Here is a 13,059-nt window from a genome sequence, read left to right on the forward strand (position 1 = left end):
ACCACAGAATTGAAGTCACCACCCACCAGCAAGAGGCCCTCCGGGAGCCCAAGCAGCAACCCTCCCAAGTCCGCAAAGGTAGTGGTTTGCAACCCCCGGGGGACATAAACTGAAACCAAACACAAAGTCCGTCCTTCCCACCGGCCCACCAACACCACGTAGCGCCCCAGGTCGTCGTGTATCACCTCCTCAATTTCCAGCGGGAGAGAGGATCGAACCAAAATGCCCACCCCTCTGGAGCCGGTAGTAAAACCAGAGTGGGCCACCAAACGGTAGCCCTTTCTATTCATAGCATGGCATGAGTGTCCCACCAAATGCGTCTCCTGCAACAGAACCACATCAGGAGAGAGACGTTTCAGATACTGTAGCACCACCCCTCGCTTCAATCGGTCCCCCAAACCATTGACATTCCATGTTAAAATGCGCAACCCCCTACCCCCCATTTCCACCGCAACGGACACCCCACCCACGTTGAGAGCTAAAAACAGCACACTGATTGCCTGGTATAAAACGAACACCACACAAAAACAACACCCCTACCACCACCCCCCCAACTCCCGCTGCACACCCCCCCACCCTGCACCCCTGCACAGGACCATTAAGCCACCCCAACTCGCAGTGTGCCTGTGGCCCCCCCCATAAACCTACTCTATGGAAAGAAAGAAGGAAACCCCCCCCCCGAGGAGGAAGAATCTCACCAGATACCCCGCGGCCCCCCAATGATGAAGGAAGGGTAATGCAGTCCTAGAAAAGAAAAACCCCAGTACATCAAACCCAAGTCGGGGGTGAACACAAGATTGTCAAGGAACCACAAGTCATTCGTTCACCCTTGTTCCGCTGATCCACCACCCTCATCCGCAGCTCGTTCCTCCCCGCCGTGCCGACGGTGCAAAGTGTCAAGCCAATCCTCAACCACCTCGGCCGGTCAAAAAAATGAGTCTGTTCTTCCAGTTCAATACGTAGCTTGGCCGGGAAAAGCATAGAGTACTTCAAGCCCATGTCCCTCAGCCGCCGCTTGACAGTCATAAAGCCCATTCGCTGTTTCTGCACCGATTGTGTAAAGTCAGGATAGAAACTGATATCCGCATTGTCATATTTCGTCGGGCCATGCACACGGGAGGCCTGCAGGATTGCGTCACGGTCCCGAAAGTTGAATATCCTGGCAATGATAGGTCGCGGTGGGGCCCCAGGCCTCGGCCGGCCCCCCGGAACTCTGTGTGCCCGCTCCACCGTAAAGAAGTTGCTGAGGCCTTTCGGCGCTAGTTTGGTCAGGATCAGATCTTCCACAAAGAGATCTACCGGCCCATCCTCCGACCTCTCCGGCACACCGATGATGCGTACATTATTCCGCCGGGCCCTGCTTTCAAAATCCTCCAGTCTCTTAGCAGAGAGGTCGCTGAGGGCCCGCAAACTACAGATCTCCGTCTGCAATTCAGAGACATCCGTCTTGAGGCCTGATGACGTGAGATCGAGCGATTTGACCTTCTCACTAGTTTTTGACAGATCTGCCTTAAGTAAGTTGATATCGATCAACACGGTGTCAAGCTTGTGGGCCAGCGAGTCGAATTGCTGGCCGACCGAGGCCTTCATGGCGTCGATGGCACCCATGACATCTTGTAGTGACAATTCCGTCGAGGGTGACGGGCCCTCCTTGGCTGCATCTGAAAGCCCACTCGATCCGGGAGATCCTTTCTGCTGGGCGTAGCGGTCCATGTTGTTAGCTTGCACGTAGCTACCCCTCCGGGGAGCTCTAGACTTGTGCTTGTCACCGCCCAGCCGGGTCGTCATCACTCAGCAGGGAGAGCAGATCTAGTATACCTGTGAGGTGCAGCAATCACCCTGGGGAGTCCACCTGACTGATGGACAGCCCCCTTTATCAATGCCACTCGACCGCTACAGATCGGTCCCAACGCAGAGCGACTGCGAGCGCCCGCCACCAGACTCGTAGAGGAAAGTCAAAAGCGAAAGTGAAACCAGGGGGGGACGGGCCCGCCCAAGACCCCAGAGCCGTTGTTGTTCGATTGGAGCTCGGGGACAGTGCCAACCCAAGTCCGGGGTGCCGCCACGGAGCAGGCCTCTCTCTGGAGTACAGGATAAGTCGAGTTCCCAAAGTCCGATTTAAGTTCCGAAAACGGGAATCACCTCCGCTTCGGTTCACCAGGAATATTCCTTCAAATTAACAGGATTACAGCCAGGATAGATGTGGGAGGCCGCGAGGGTCCCGGGAGCCCTGTGCCTACGCGTCCATCTTGGTTGCGCGCTAGGCTCCTCCTCTGCATCCACACATTTGATAGTGTAGCCCCTTTCTAAAAACCTTCTTTTGCTGTTAGATTGGGTAGTTTTTAAATCGTTATCACAGCTGCAAATCTGCTTTAAACGGACCATTTCCCCATAGGGGATGCTCTGTATCAGATGTTAGGGGTGTGAACTGCTGGCGTGGAGCACAGCATTCCCATCAGTGGGCTTTCGATGGAGCCTAGTTTCTAATTGACCATTGAAAATGAAAACCTCCACATCAAGGAAATTTATACTGCTGTTACTTATTGCTGCTGTGAACTGTGGATTTAGCTGGTTAATGTTTAACTTTTCACTGAAACCCTCAGCGTATGTCTTGGTTCCCTCCCAAACTATATGTTGTAGACTTGTAAAGCGCACAGCTGCCCCAGCAACAGGGCGTCCCGGCGCTGTAGACCGCTGGGGAACCCGTCCTGGCTATCCCTGTGAGATGGTCCCTTTCTGGGTATCTCCAAGGTGAAATCAGGCATCCCCGGCGTCTGTGGGGGGCCGTTGTAGAGATGAGGCAAGCTTAATGCCCAGAGTTGCCAAGTGTGTTCCTGGTTAGAGTAGGTACCGAGGCGAGAATTATCGAGTCCGTTTTGACCCTGGTCCACGACCATGCCGCGTCAGGAATTGAACCCTGGTCCCTGGACGATTCTCTGCTTACGGGTCTGCCGCCTCTAACTAGTGAGCCACACCTCTCCACTATGAAAAGGTCGTCTATATACCTCCACCATGTCTTGATGTTATTGCTCACGTATTCAGAATAATCATTGAGTAGGACCAGCTCCTCCCACCATCCCATATGCAGACAGGCATAACTGGGTGAGAAGCTGGCCCCCATCGCTACGCCCCTGAGTTGTTGAAACAGGGCGTTCTGAAACATGAATATATTATTGTTTAGGCAAATCTTCACCATGTCAATTAGCATAGCACTGTGTTTGGTATAGTCCATTCCTCTTCTTGTGAGGTAGTATCGCAGGGCCATCCATGTGTTTAATGGATGTGTAGAGTGATGTTACATCTATTGAGATGAGCAAATAGTTATCCTGCCAAGCAAAGTTACTCATCTTAGACACAAAGTCACCTGTGTCTCTGATGTAGGATGTTAATCATTGGACATGCTTCTGTAAGGGGGGTGTATAGGGGTGTATAGGGTTTTTATGTATCTTGGGGATGAAATACATGATTGGTGTGACTGGATTTTAATTTGTTTTTAATTTAAATTCATCTGATGAAAGCAGTCTCACATTTTTCCAAGCTATGAGTTTACTTTTGTATTCATTACTGATTTTTCTCAATTTGGTAATGTCACTTCGACAATAACAGTTGATATCAGTTAGTTGGTTCATGGCCTCCTGTATATAGTCTTTGATATTCCATAGGACTAAATTACCTCCCTTGTCCACGTTGCGGACCACTATCCCAGGGTTCTGTTTTATTTTAGCCATAAGTTGGTGATATTGTATTTCCTGATTATTTGTCTTGCGTTTTTTGGTGTTTTGGATATGGTAGTTGAGGTCGTTTTATACTTGTGACCATCTGATCATGGAAAATATCGATGGAGTCTTTCAACATGATAGGACTGAACGTTGAACGAGGCTTACATGGTGTCCTAGTGATAATTGATCTCATGGTATTACTGGTGACTTCCTTGTCCTCTATGGTGGGACTCGAGGTGGTGTTTTCATCCATCAAATCCTGCATGTCATGCAGTGTTGCTAAGCCAGAAGTGTCAATATTGAATTGGGAGGGGGGATCATTTGGATGTTCATCTTAGGCATTCCTTGTGTGGGTTTTAGCTCCTTTCTGGGTTTGGAAGTATTTTTTTAGTTTTAATTTACGTACACCCCTGTAAACGTCCATTCTTGTGGCCTCGTAATCAAAAGAGCTTTCCGGACAGAATGTGAGTCACTGGCTGAGTTGTTCTTTTATTCATTGCAGAAACTCCTGAAGAAGTGCCTTGTGGCTCGAAATGCATTGGGTATAATGAGCCTACTTTGATGTTTTTTCCACTTATTGACTGCATTATTGACTGCACATGTTGCTGTGAAAAGCCTGGATGGGCATGCAGTATGCATCTGAAGAAGTTTATAATAAAGAGAAGAAGTGGAATGACGCTGTCTCCGCAGTGAATGAATTTATTTTGAAGAACTTAAAATGAAAATTGACGAATTATTGGTATATTCTGGTGAAAAATGATAAAGCATTAGTAAATAGTTGAGTGAGGGATGTTTTTTCCCACATCGCAGTGCGACGGAGGGCACGAGAACGTGCCTAGAGACATACTTTTCAAAGAGCCGTGTGACGGGGCGGCGCACTGCATCCGATCGCATGCACTGACAGACTACATGGATTTTGGAAAACGACTTATGAAAGAGAAGGAGAGCATTCTTACCATTTGTTTCTTGCTTCTAGAACGATGCCATTTTCTTGTCCCAACCATCTGGTGCCTGCAGAGGCCTGTATTCTGGGTCACATGATTAGGTATAGCTGGCAGTTGGTCTTTGTGTATTACTCCCAGACAGTCAGACTAAGGGGAAATATGTGTTGGCAGGATGGGCCGGCTCTGACCTGATAGGTGGAAGGAGCGGTCATCTACTACACTTGCACATCGCAAAGACTCTGCCTTAGCACACTCACAAAGGGTTTGACACTACTCTTTTGTGCCTCCTGACAAGCTGGGGCCAGGGAGGGAGACAGGAAATTCACAACACCTGTGGGGGTGGAAACCTGCAGAACCTTCTACGACTTCTGGCACCAGGTTTATATATTGGACCCTCAGACCCAACTCTTCTATACACCGCCAGACCTGTGGAAGACATCAGAAAGACTGCTGTGCTGCGCTGCTGTAAGAAGACCTTCTACTCAGTGAAAAGGACTGGACTTGCATCTTGAACCCAGGACCAACAGAATGTCTCCAAAGACTAGTTTGCCGGCCTCGTAATCAGAGCCTCAGGGACAGAAACGGCTCCAACTCCCTTGAACCCAGCATCTGCACTCTGCCTGCTGAGAGTCTTTCCTCCTAAGTGATGCCACTTCAGTTCTGGGCCTGAAAGTGGTCTGCCAGCCCAGCTGGGTTCTTTTTGGCAGAACTGATGCTTTGCAATGCATTTTCTCTTAGAACCGCCACTGCAAAGTGCATTCCCAATACAGAACCTCGTATCACAGCATGCAGCTCATTGGAACTACCACTGTGAAATGCATCCCAGATGCAGGATTTCACATTGCAAACCTTTGTCCACTGCATCCTCGATGGCAACGCAGGAGCTCGCATCGCAAGCCTCTTTGACACCTTCATCCGACTTGCCGCAGTTCGACACATCCTCAGTGCCAGACCTTATATTGCCACCAGCAGCTCATCAGAACTGCCACTGCAAGATGCATCCTGAATGTGGAATCTCACAACACTCCACAACCAGGATTTAAGGGACTTTGGTCAGCAGACCTTGGTCCATGTATCCAGCCTGTGCTCCATCGTGGTCAGCCTGAACGTGTGACTTTGTCCTGGCCAGATAACCACAGTTGGTGCTTTGTGTTCCAGTTCTAATGATTGGATGTTTTATGTTTTTATGCAAATAATCACAGGTTTTTGGGGAGTTTCTTTGTGACTTCACCTTGACAGGAATTGTGTTTGCTGCTTGAGGAGGGTTTCACCCCCTCAAACATTAACCCACTTTCCTATAATCACTGACTATGAGAGCTGTGACACATAAAACTGCACTCCTCCACTGTTTATATGATATCTAGCTAACCTTACTAGAGTCCTTGATAACGTTAGGGCATTACCACCTAAGAAAATGGAGTCAAAATATCTTACTGTAAGCTGCCGATTTGATTGCACTGGATGGTACACCATTAGGTTTGCAAAAGTATTTGAATTAAATTCTGGCATATTGGAAGAGTAACCACCTATTAGTACTCTCAAAACCAAAATTAGGGAGATAAGTACTGAGGTATCCTTTCAGCAGCAGAAGAAACTGTCAATGATAGAGGGAGGTCATACCCAAAAGAGCACTTCAAACCATTAGGCATTCAAGAAGGCATACCCATTTCTAATGAGGGCACTCTATCAAAGCTATGATAAAGGTTTATAATCAAACTCTTGCCTTATCACCATATTCTGTAGCAGTGCTGTTATGTTACATATCTTATGACATGTAACAGACTCCGAAGGTGCACTTCTTTTGCCAGTAGGTTAACAATGGCTCCATTGGTATTGCTGGAACGTGCTTGTGAACTCTGTTTCAGGGTGAATATAATTGGACCTATTTAGCGAGTATAATATCTCTGCACTAGTATTGTTAAAGTTAAAAACTGTTGTGGACATATACCCTTTGAATGTAATTTTGAAACTACCTCTAATCTTATGATGATCTTTTATGAGGAACAATCACGCTCTTGATGTGTGAAATTGACAAAGTTGCAATCCTAGTTTTGACTATCTGAAGAGGTTGCAGACAAGGCAAAATCGGTTTAGTTGCTAACGGTAAGGTTGGGCCTTATACCTAGTATATCTAGCTAAAAGTACTATTCAAGAAATGGTTTTAGGGAATATAAACACAACATTTTAAATGATGCAAGCAAATTCCAAACTTCCATAATCATTTGCTCATGTTTTGGCCAACAGTTTTTCACTTGAGGGCTGAATATTTAATCCAGTTCTATCATACATTTGATGTCAAGTCGAAAGCAGAAGCTCTGGGATTTTAAAATAGATTTGGGGAACAATGAGTGTGTAATTGCCTTTGGATGCTTTTAAAGAATTCTTTATACTGGTTATTTCTTAAGGCGAGAAATCAAAAGACACACAATTGATGGACAGAATGCAGAACAAATCAAAACATTCACCCCCAGTCAAGAGATCTGGGTTAAATCCATCATTCTTTTGGTCACCATGCCACCCCAGTTTAGACCTGGCCATATGCAAATCAGCCTTGATTAAGGCAGGTGTTAACCAAGACTTATTGAGTTAACTAAAATTGTATGCAGGATATACTTACTTATAGGGACGTCCAGCCAGCCCTTTTCATACACTGGACTGTTGTTGTGTACTTCAAATGTTTCTTCTGCCCAATAAGACATAAAGCATTGGGCAATGTGTCAGCCCACGTGACAGCATTCTACTTTTTGCACAGAGCACAATCACAGAAGGTAGTTTCCTTCTGCACCAGAGACTACTATGGCAAAAAATGCCTTGTGAGGAAAAAAAATATTTTTGCTTTTAGCCAATCTTTATTTTATATTGATCAGGTCCAGCAACTCCTCAAAAATAACATTTTTAAAAATAATGGCAAAACTAAACAAGTGTTAAAAAAGCCAAAAGGGTGTCAGCCAACATCAGACCTATTGGCTTTGCCAAGGCTTGTTAATTCTGGTGTTAACCAAGATCTTTTGTTTTATTAAAGTTATAAGTATAATACCTAGTTATATGGATGTTCAGCCAGTCCTCTTCATTTATTGGTTTATTGTTGAGTAATTCGCATTTATTGGTACATCCACCACAGCACACTGCATAGGACACAGGGTCACCCCTTTCCAGCTATTGGCTGTGAATGGCAGAGTCCTGGTCTTTGACGGAAAAAATCTTCAGTGCCAGGGTCTTCAGGCCTAATATGTGCTTTGACATGAAACAAAAAAACGTATTTGGTAATTACTTTTTGCTTATTTTTTCTTCAAGGTTCGAAGAGCACCCCTTGTACTGTTTCCGGGCTAATCATTTCTCTTCATATGTTTGCAGTGCATGCATTTATGCTGAAAATTTTGACATGCTGGTGTGATGGTTACATTTTGTTTTATTTCTTATTGCAAGTGTATGCCGCATACCTGAGCAGCTGCCTTTGAATGGATTTTAGTTTATCATTTATTGATGGAGGTCTTTGCATACACATACATGTCCATGCATCTGTAACAAACCTTTACAAAATTATGTCGGTAACGGATAAAAGCATCGGCAAATTGAAAAGCAAATGCCAGATCTTTTGACTTTGCCAATGATTGTCTTAAATATAAACATTTTCTTGTGTATATTTATAAGGAGAATTGTCTTCATAATCTATTATTATTATTACCATTACGATGAATATTATTATTATTACAGGACACAAGTGAAACTAGTTCTCCTAAATAAAAATGAACCATTGCCAGGATAAAATATGGGATTTAACTCCACCCGCTGGCCTTGCTCTTAGCGCTTTAGAACTCGACGCGTGATTCTGGCGCGAGGCAGCCCTGTTGCTTTCTCCATCTCAGTAGTCACTGTTTTGGCCAATGACCTGATCAGCTGTTAATAGGATTTGTTTACACAGCATGTGTTGCATGCAACCGTTGCACGCAAGTGCTACATTTAATATGTGTACACAGAGGAAACCTGTAACCCACCTATTCATGTTAGTACAACCTGTGATATCTGCTCATAGTTGTAATTATTCCTTAACAATTCTGTCTCTCAGAACTTGCGAACCAGAAACCTGTAGAAAAGAGCCTATTAAATCCAGTCGATAAGGCTGCACCCTCATGCTGCTGCAGCCAAGGAAATGTTATTACTAAACCTGCCCTCTTCGATCATAGTGCACAGGGAAGGATGCATGCGTCTGTGTGGATGCCACTGTACAGAACAATGATTGTGCACTCCTCCGGTTATGTTAATGAAGAAACTTTTCAATGGTCTTTGACACAAAAACAGAAATACTCTGTGAGTCTAAAGAAAGCAATCTTAAATGTTTCCTTTGATCAGCCTTAGACTTCCCCTCGTGTGTGGTCCAGTGTCCCAGATTTCAGCACATTGGATGTGAAGAGCGCAGTGCAGGCAAGAGATTAGATGGACGACGTTCACATGGCAGCTGAGCATTGTCTGTTCTTCTAAAGGATTTTCAATGTTTTGAAAATCTGCATGCATACAAGAGTAAAGAAAGGAGAGTGCAGGGGGAAACAACTGTCTCACGCGGTTCAAGGAAGCAGAGATATTGGAAGATTTGCCTGTGTTGGGTTAACTAATCCTTGTCAATGGACTATTTCATGATCTGGACATCTTTGAGGTTGTAATTCTGCTGCTTATAGTGACCGAGTTGAGTACTGGGGCCAGACTGTTCACTGCTCAAGAGCATGGTGTGAGGTTCCACAGGACAAAGGACACACATTTGGGAACCTAGGGGCATATTAACAAGCCAGGCGATAAAAGCGGCGATAATGGGCTTGATAATAAGCTCTATGGAATGCCATTTGAAGCCCATGTTAAATGTGAAGGACGTCTAACATGGGCTTCAATTGGAATTCCATAGAGCATATTATCAAGCCCATTATCTCCGTTTTAGCAGCAGTTTTCTTCCGCTAAAGCGGCGATAATTTTATCGCCTGGCTTGATAATATGCCCCTCAATGCTCTTCCCAATTTGACTATCGCTCAAGTCCACGATATTGCAATAAAGTCAAGGCCAAGAGATCACAAAAACAATGAAACCTGAAACAATATATTCTTGGTGCAGTCGCCTCCAATCTCTGTTGAGGAGTAGAGAGGGCTTCTAGGCATTGTGTCTGCATTGCAGATCTCCATGATGTGGCTGGGTGGCACAGTATCGGCATATACTTGTCAGAATATCATCCGACATAAATAGCATGTCCTAAATATCATTTACAAAAATATTTCCCCATTGTAGTCAATAATAGAAAATCGATATTCAATGGTATAATATTTTTGCAAATTATTTTTTAGGGCCTATATTTAAGTCAGAGGATATTTCTAACTTGATAATCTGATATACAGCCTTCTGTGAACTGACACCCAGCCAAGGGGAAGAGTTCTGGGTATGTCCAGGATACACTAGCAACAGGGTCAACACAAATCTGTGATGAAGAAGGTGTTCAGTAGGCTGGAGAAAGGATCCAGCTAATAGTTTTAAAGACCTGGCAATTGCCAGCAGCCCAGTTCTGATGAGGTTTTGTAAATCCTTAAGATTCAAAAAGCCTAACTAACCACATTGCGGCATAGTTGTAACCCTCCCAGAATGCAGCACACATCGAAAGAGGAACAATAGGGAGAAATAAAGAGTTTTCTCCTCGCTACGCCTCACCTGGGGAGACATATCTTTCAGACAATTTCCCAGGTTTGATAAATCTGGGATTACGTCAAAAAACAATGAATTTGCATGGGAACACCCACCACAACGCCCATGAAACACCTCCCTTGCATAGAGTAATGCAACGCAGCGATTTGCACTGCATTGCCTTACTCCATAGTTATGAAGCCATTCAAAGCCACCCAAAGTGGGTTTGTGTGGCTTCATAAATATGACTTGTGGCTTTGCGTCACGCTGCATGGTGAAAGCATGACCCAAGGCCCTTCTAAATATGCGCCTTAGGATTTTCACTCATCTCATGGGATGCTCTCTATGAAGTTCCCTGTTCAAGCAGACCATAGAAGGTACAGTAAAAGAGAGATGAATTAATGTCAATTTACTGTTGAAGAAGTAACTTAATCAAAGGGTAAGGGTAGGGCATCTTATCAGTGCGGTCAGGAATTACCTCCAGGAAAGAAGAATTTCTTTCTTGAGTCCCCTCACTCAACAGGGTTTCCCCACGGTGACATGCTTCATCATAGGGGCCATCGAGATGCGGTCCGGCGGGGAGACGAGTAGGTGCTTAGTTGCGAGGCTTTCTACATTGAAATCGTATTTTCAGGGAAACCTCGCCGCCTGCGGTCCATGAAGCACAGTTTTGCTCTCATAAAAAATACTACGAGATACAATTGTGATTGTATGTATATAACCAACGCATGCTTTATTAGTTGCAGCGTTTATTTATCTATTTAAATATCTTCATTTCCGTATTTAGGTTGATTAGGAGTGGCATACACAGGGCTGGTCCCTGTGTGGTCCTGACGAAGAGCTTGGGGTAGGCTCGAAACATGTTGATCTATACACTGAATCTCTAACCCTGTATAGTTAGTTTTTCCTTGTATCACACCATTTTAGACATACCAATCTAGGAGCAATAATAAAGTATTTTGGCCCACTAGCAAGATATTTTTAATCACTGTAGCCCATTCCACCACAATTTTTTGCACTACACATAGTCTTCCACATAAGTGCACCTACGTATTTTCCGCAAGTCGCAGCACGCCCCAGTTCGTAGAGAGCTGGGATGGCCCCTATGATGAAGCATGTCACCGTGGGGAAGCCCTGGTGAGTGAGGGGACTCAAGAAATACATTTTTCTTTCCTGGAGGCAATTCCTGATCCCACTGATCAGATGCCCAACCCTTACCCTTTGACTAGGTCTTTTTACCCGACACCTCAGGTTTCAGTTGTAACACGATAAAGGAGGGCGGACCTAGCTCGAAAAAAACCTCTACCTCCCCCATTCTTTTTGATATTGAAGAAGTAACTTAACCACACTGGACTTTGTCTCTAGAATTCCTTATTAAGGATGGAGCCTCATCCTTCTGGTCCTAAGAGTAAGATGCTTTTTTTCTGGAATTTCATGCTATAATACAATACGTTTTAATGCACTTCAGTTGATCTTTTTCATTTTTCCTTTCCTGCATCAGAGCTACTAGCCGTAACTCTGCTAATGCAGAGTATAATACACAGAAGACAGCAGCCCAAACAGGAAGTTGTGCAAGGAGAGTTACAGTCCTTAGCGAGCTATAAAAGAAGATCCACACCAATATAGACAAAATCAAATTCAGCAACTTAAAAAAATATATGTAAAAACAAAGAATTAATTAATTTATAAATCAAATGAATGAATTAACCTAAAAATGACGATGACCAAACCTGACCTCTAGGAAAACAGTGAATCAAGAAAAAATACAACAACTTAGTGACCTAAAGAAAAACATTGCAAAATTTTAATTTATTATGAGTCAACAGAAACAGCAGAGCCCTAACCTGGCATTTAAGACCCAGTAACCCCACAGAAAAATATGAACATCAGACCAGTCATATTCATCTCGCACACCCAATCAGGAATACAGCTGAAATACAGTCAACCTATGACCCCAAAGGGAAGCTTAAAAGGATGATAACAATAAAAGAGCAATCAGTATTAGAGGTGGGAGGGCCAACAAATTAACAGGGAGTGCTGAGCCAAGGCAAGGGTCTGGCTCAGATCTTAGAGCCTGTGCTGAAGCCGAGTCCTGCAAATATTTGCTATGCAAATCATTCAACAAACTTCAAGTAATTTTTTTTTATTTCTTTAACATGTGGAAGTTTTGACATTATTGGCACTGCAGTGAGGAGTACTAATTTAAAGTGAAAGCTTTGTACATCTGCTAGTCTGAACTCACATATTTGAAAGTGCTTTCATAAGCGATACTGAATAAAAAAGCATGCTGGTGAAATAAAATGCTGGCCTAAGGTTCAACAATTTAATCGGGGAAGCCACGATTTATCTAGGCTTTCTGGTTTCATTTTGTACAAATCAGCCAGTAAAGGATTCTTCCCTTATGTTAAAGGTTTTTTTTGACCTCTTAGAGCATTTTTTGCAGTTTTCTAAATGTCCCGCAAACAAAACCAGTAAATGATAGAACATTTTACATCAGCAATAGTTATATTACTCAAGGTGGCCTCCATTGTTAATAGGCGCGGGGAGAGTAAATGATTTTCCAAGAATCACAGGATGTTGGTTCGAGGGCGAGATCGAATCTGGTTCTCTAGTTCCACACTCTGCAGCTCTGGCCATAGAGCCACGTCCTGGGTAGAGTAAGTAAGATAGGCAGAAGCCACATGACTGCTCGGCTCGTTATGGGTTTGAAGTTTCAACAGGACCTCAAGCCTGGCACGAGT

The 13,059-nt window shown here is 44.3% G+C and overlaps 1 protein-coding gene across 1 annotated transcript in view; it reads right to left on the reverse strand.

Annotated features, from left to right (window-relative positions):
- The window catches only part of LOC146829166 (connector enhancer of kinase suppressor of ras 2-like), a 1,989,112-nt gene that overhangs the window by 1,209,745 nt on the left and 766,308 nt on the right, over positions 1–13,059 (reverse strand). The gene's annotated exons all lie outside the window — the stretch shown is intronic.

The sequence above is a fragment of the Triturus cristatus genome, chromosome 5_2 (assembly GCF_964204655.1).
Source record: "Triturus cristatus chromosome 5_2, aTriCri1.1, whole genome shotgun sequence".
Lineage (NCBI taxonomy): Eukaryota > Metazoa > Chordata > Amphibia > Caudata > Salamandridae > Triturus > Triturus cristatus.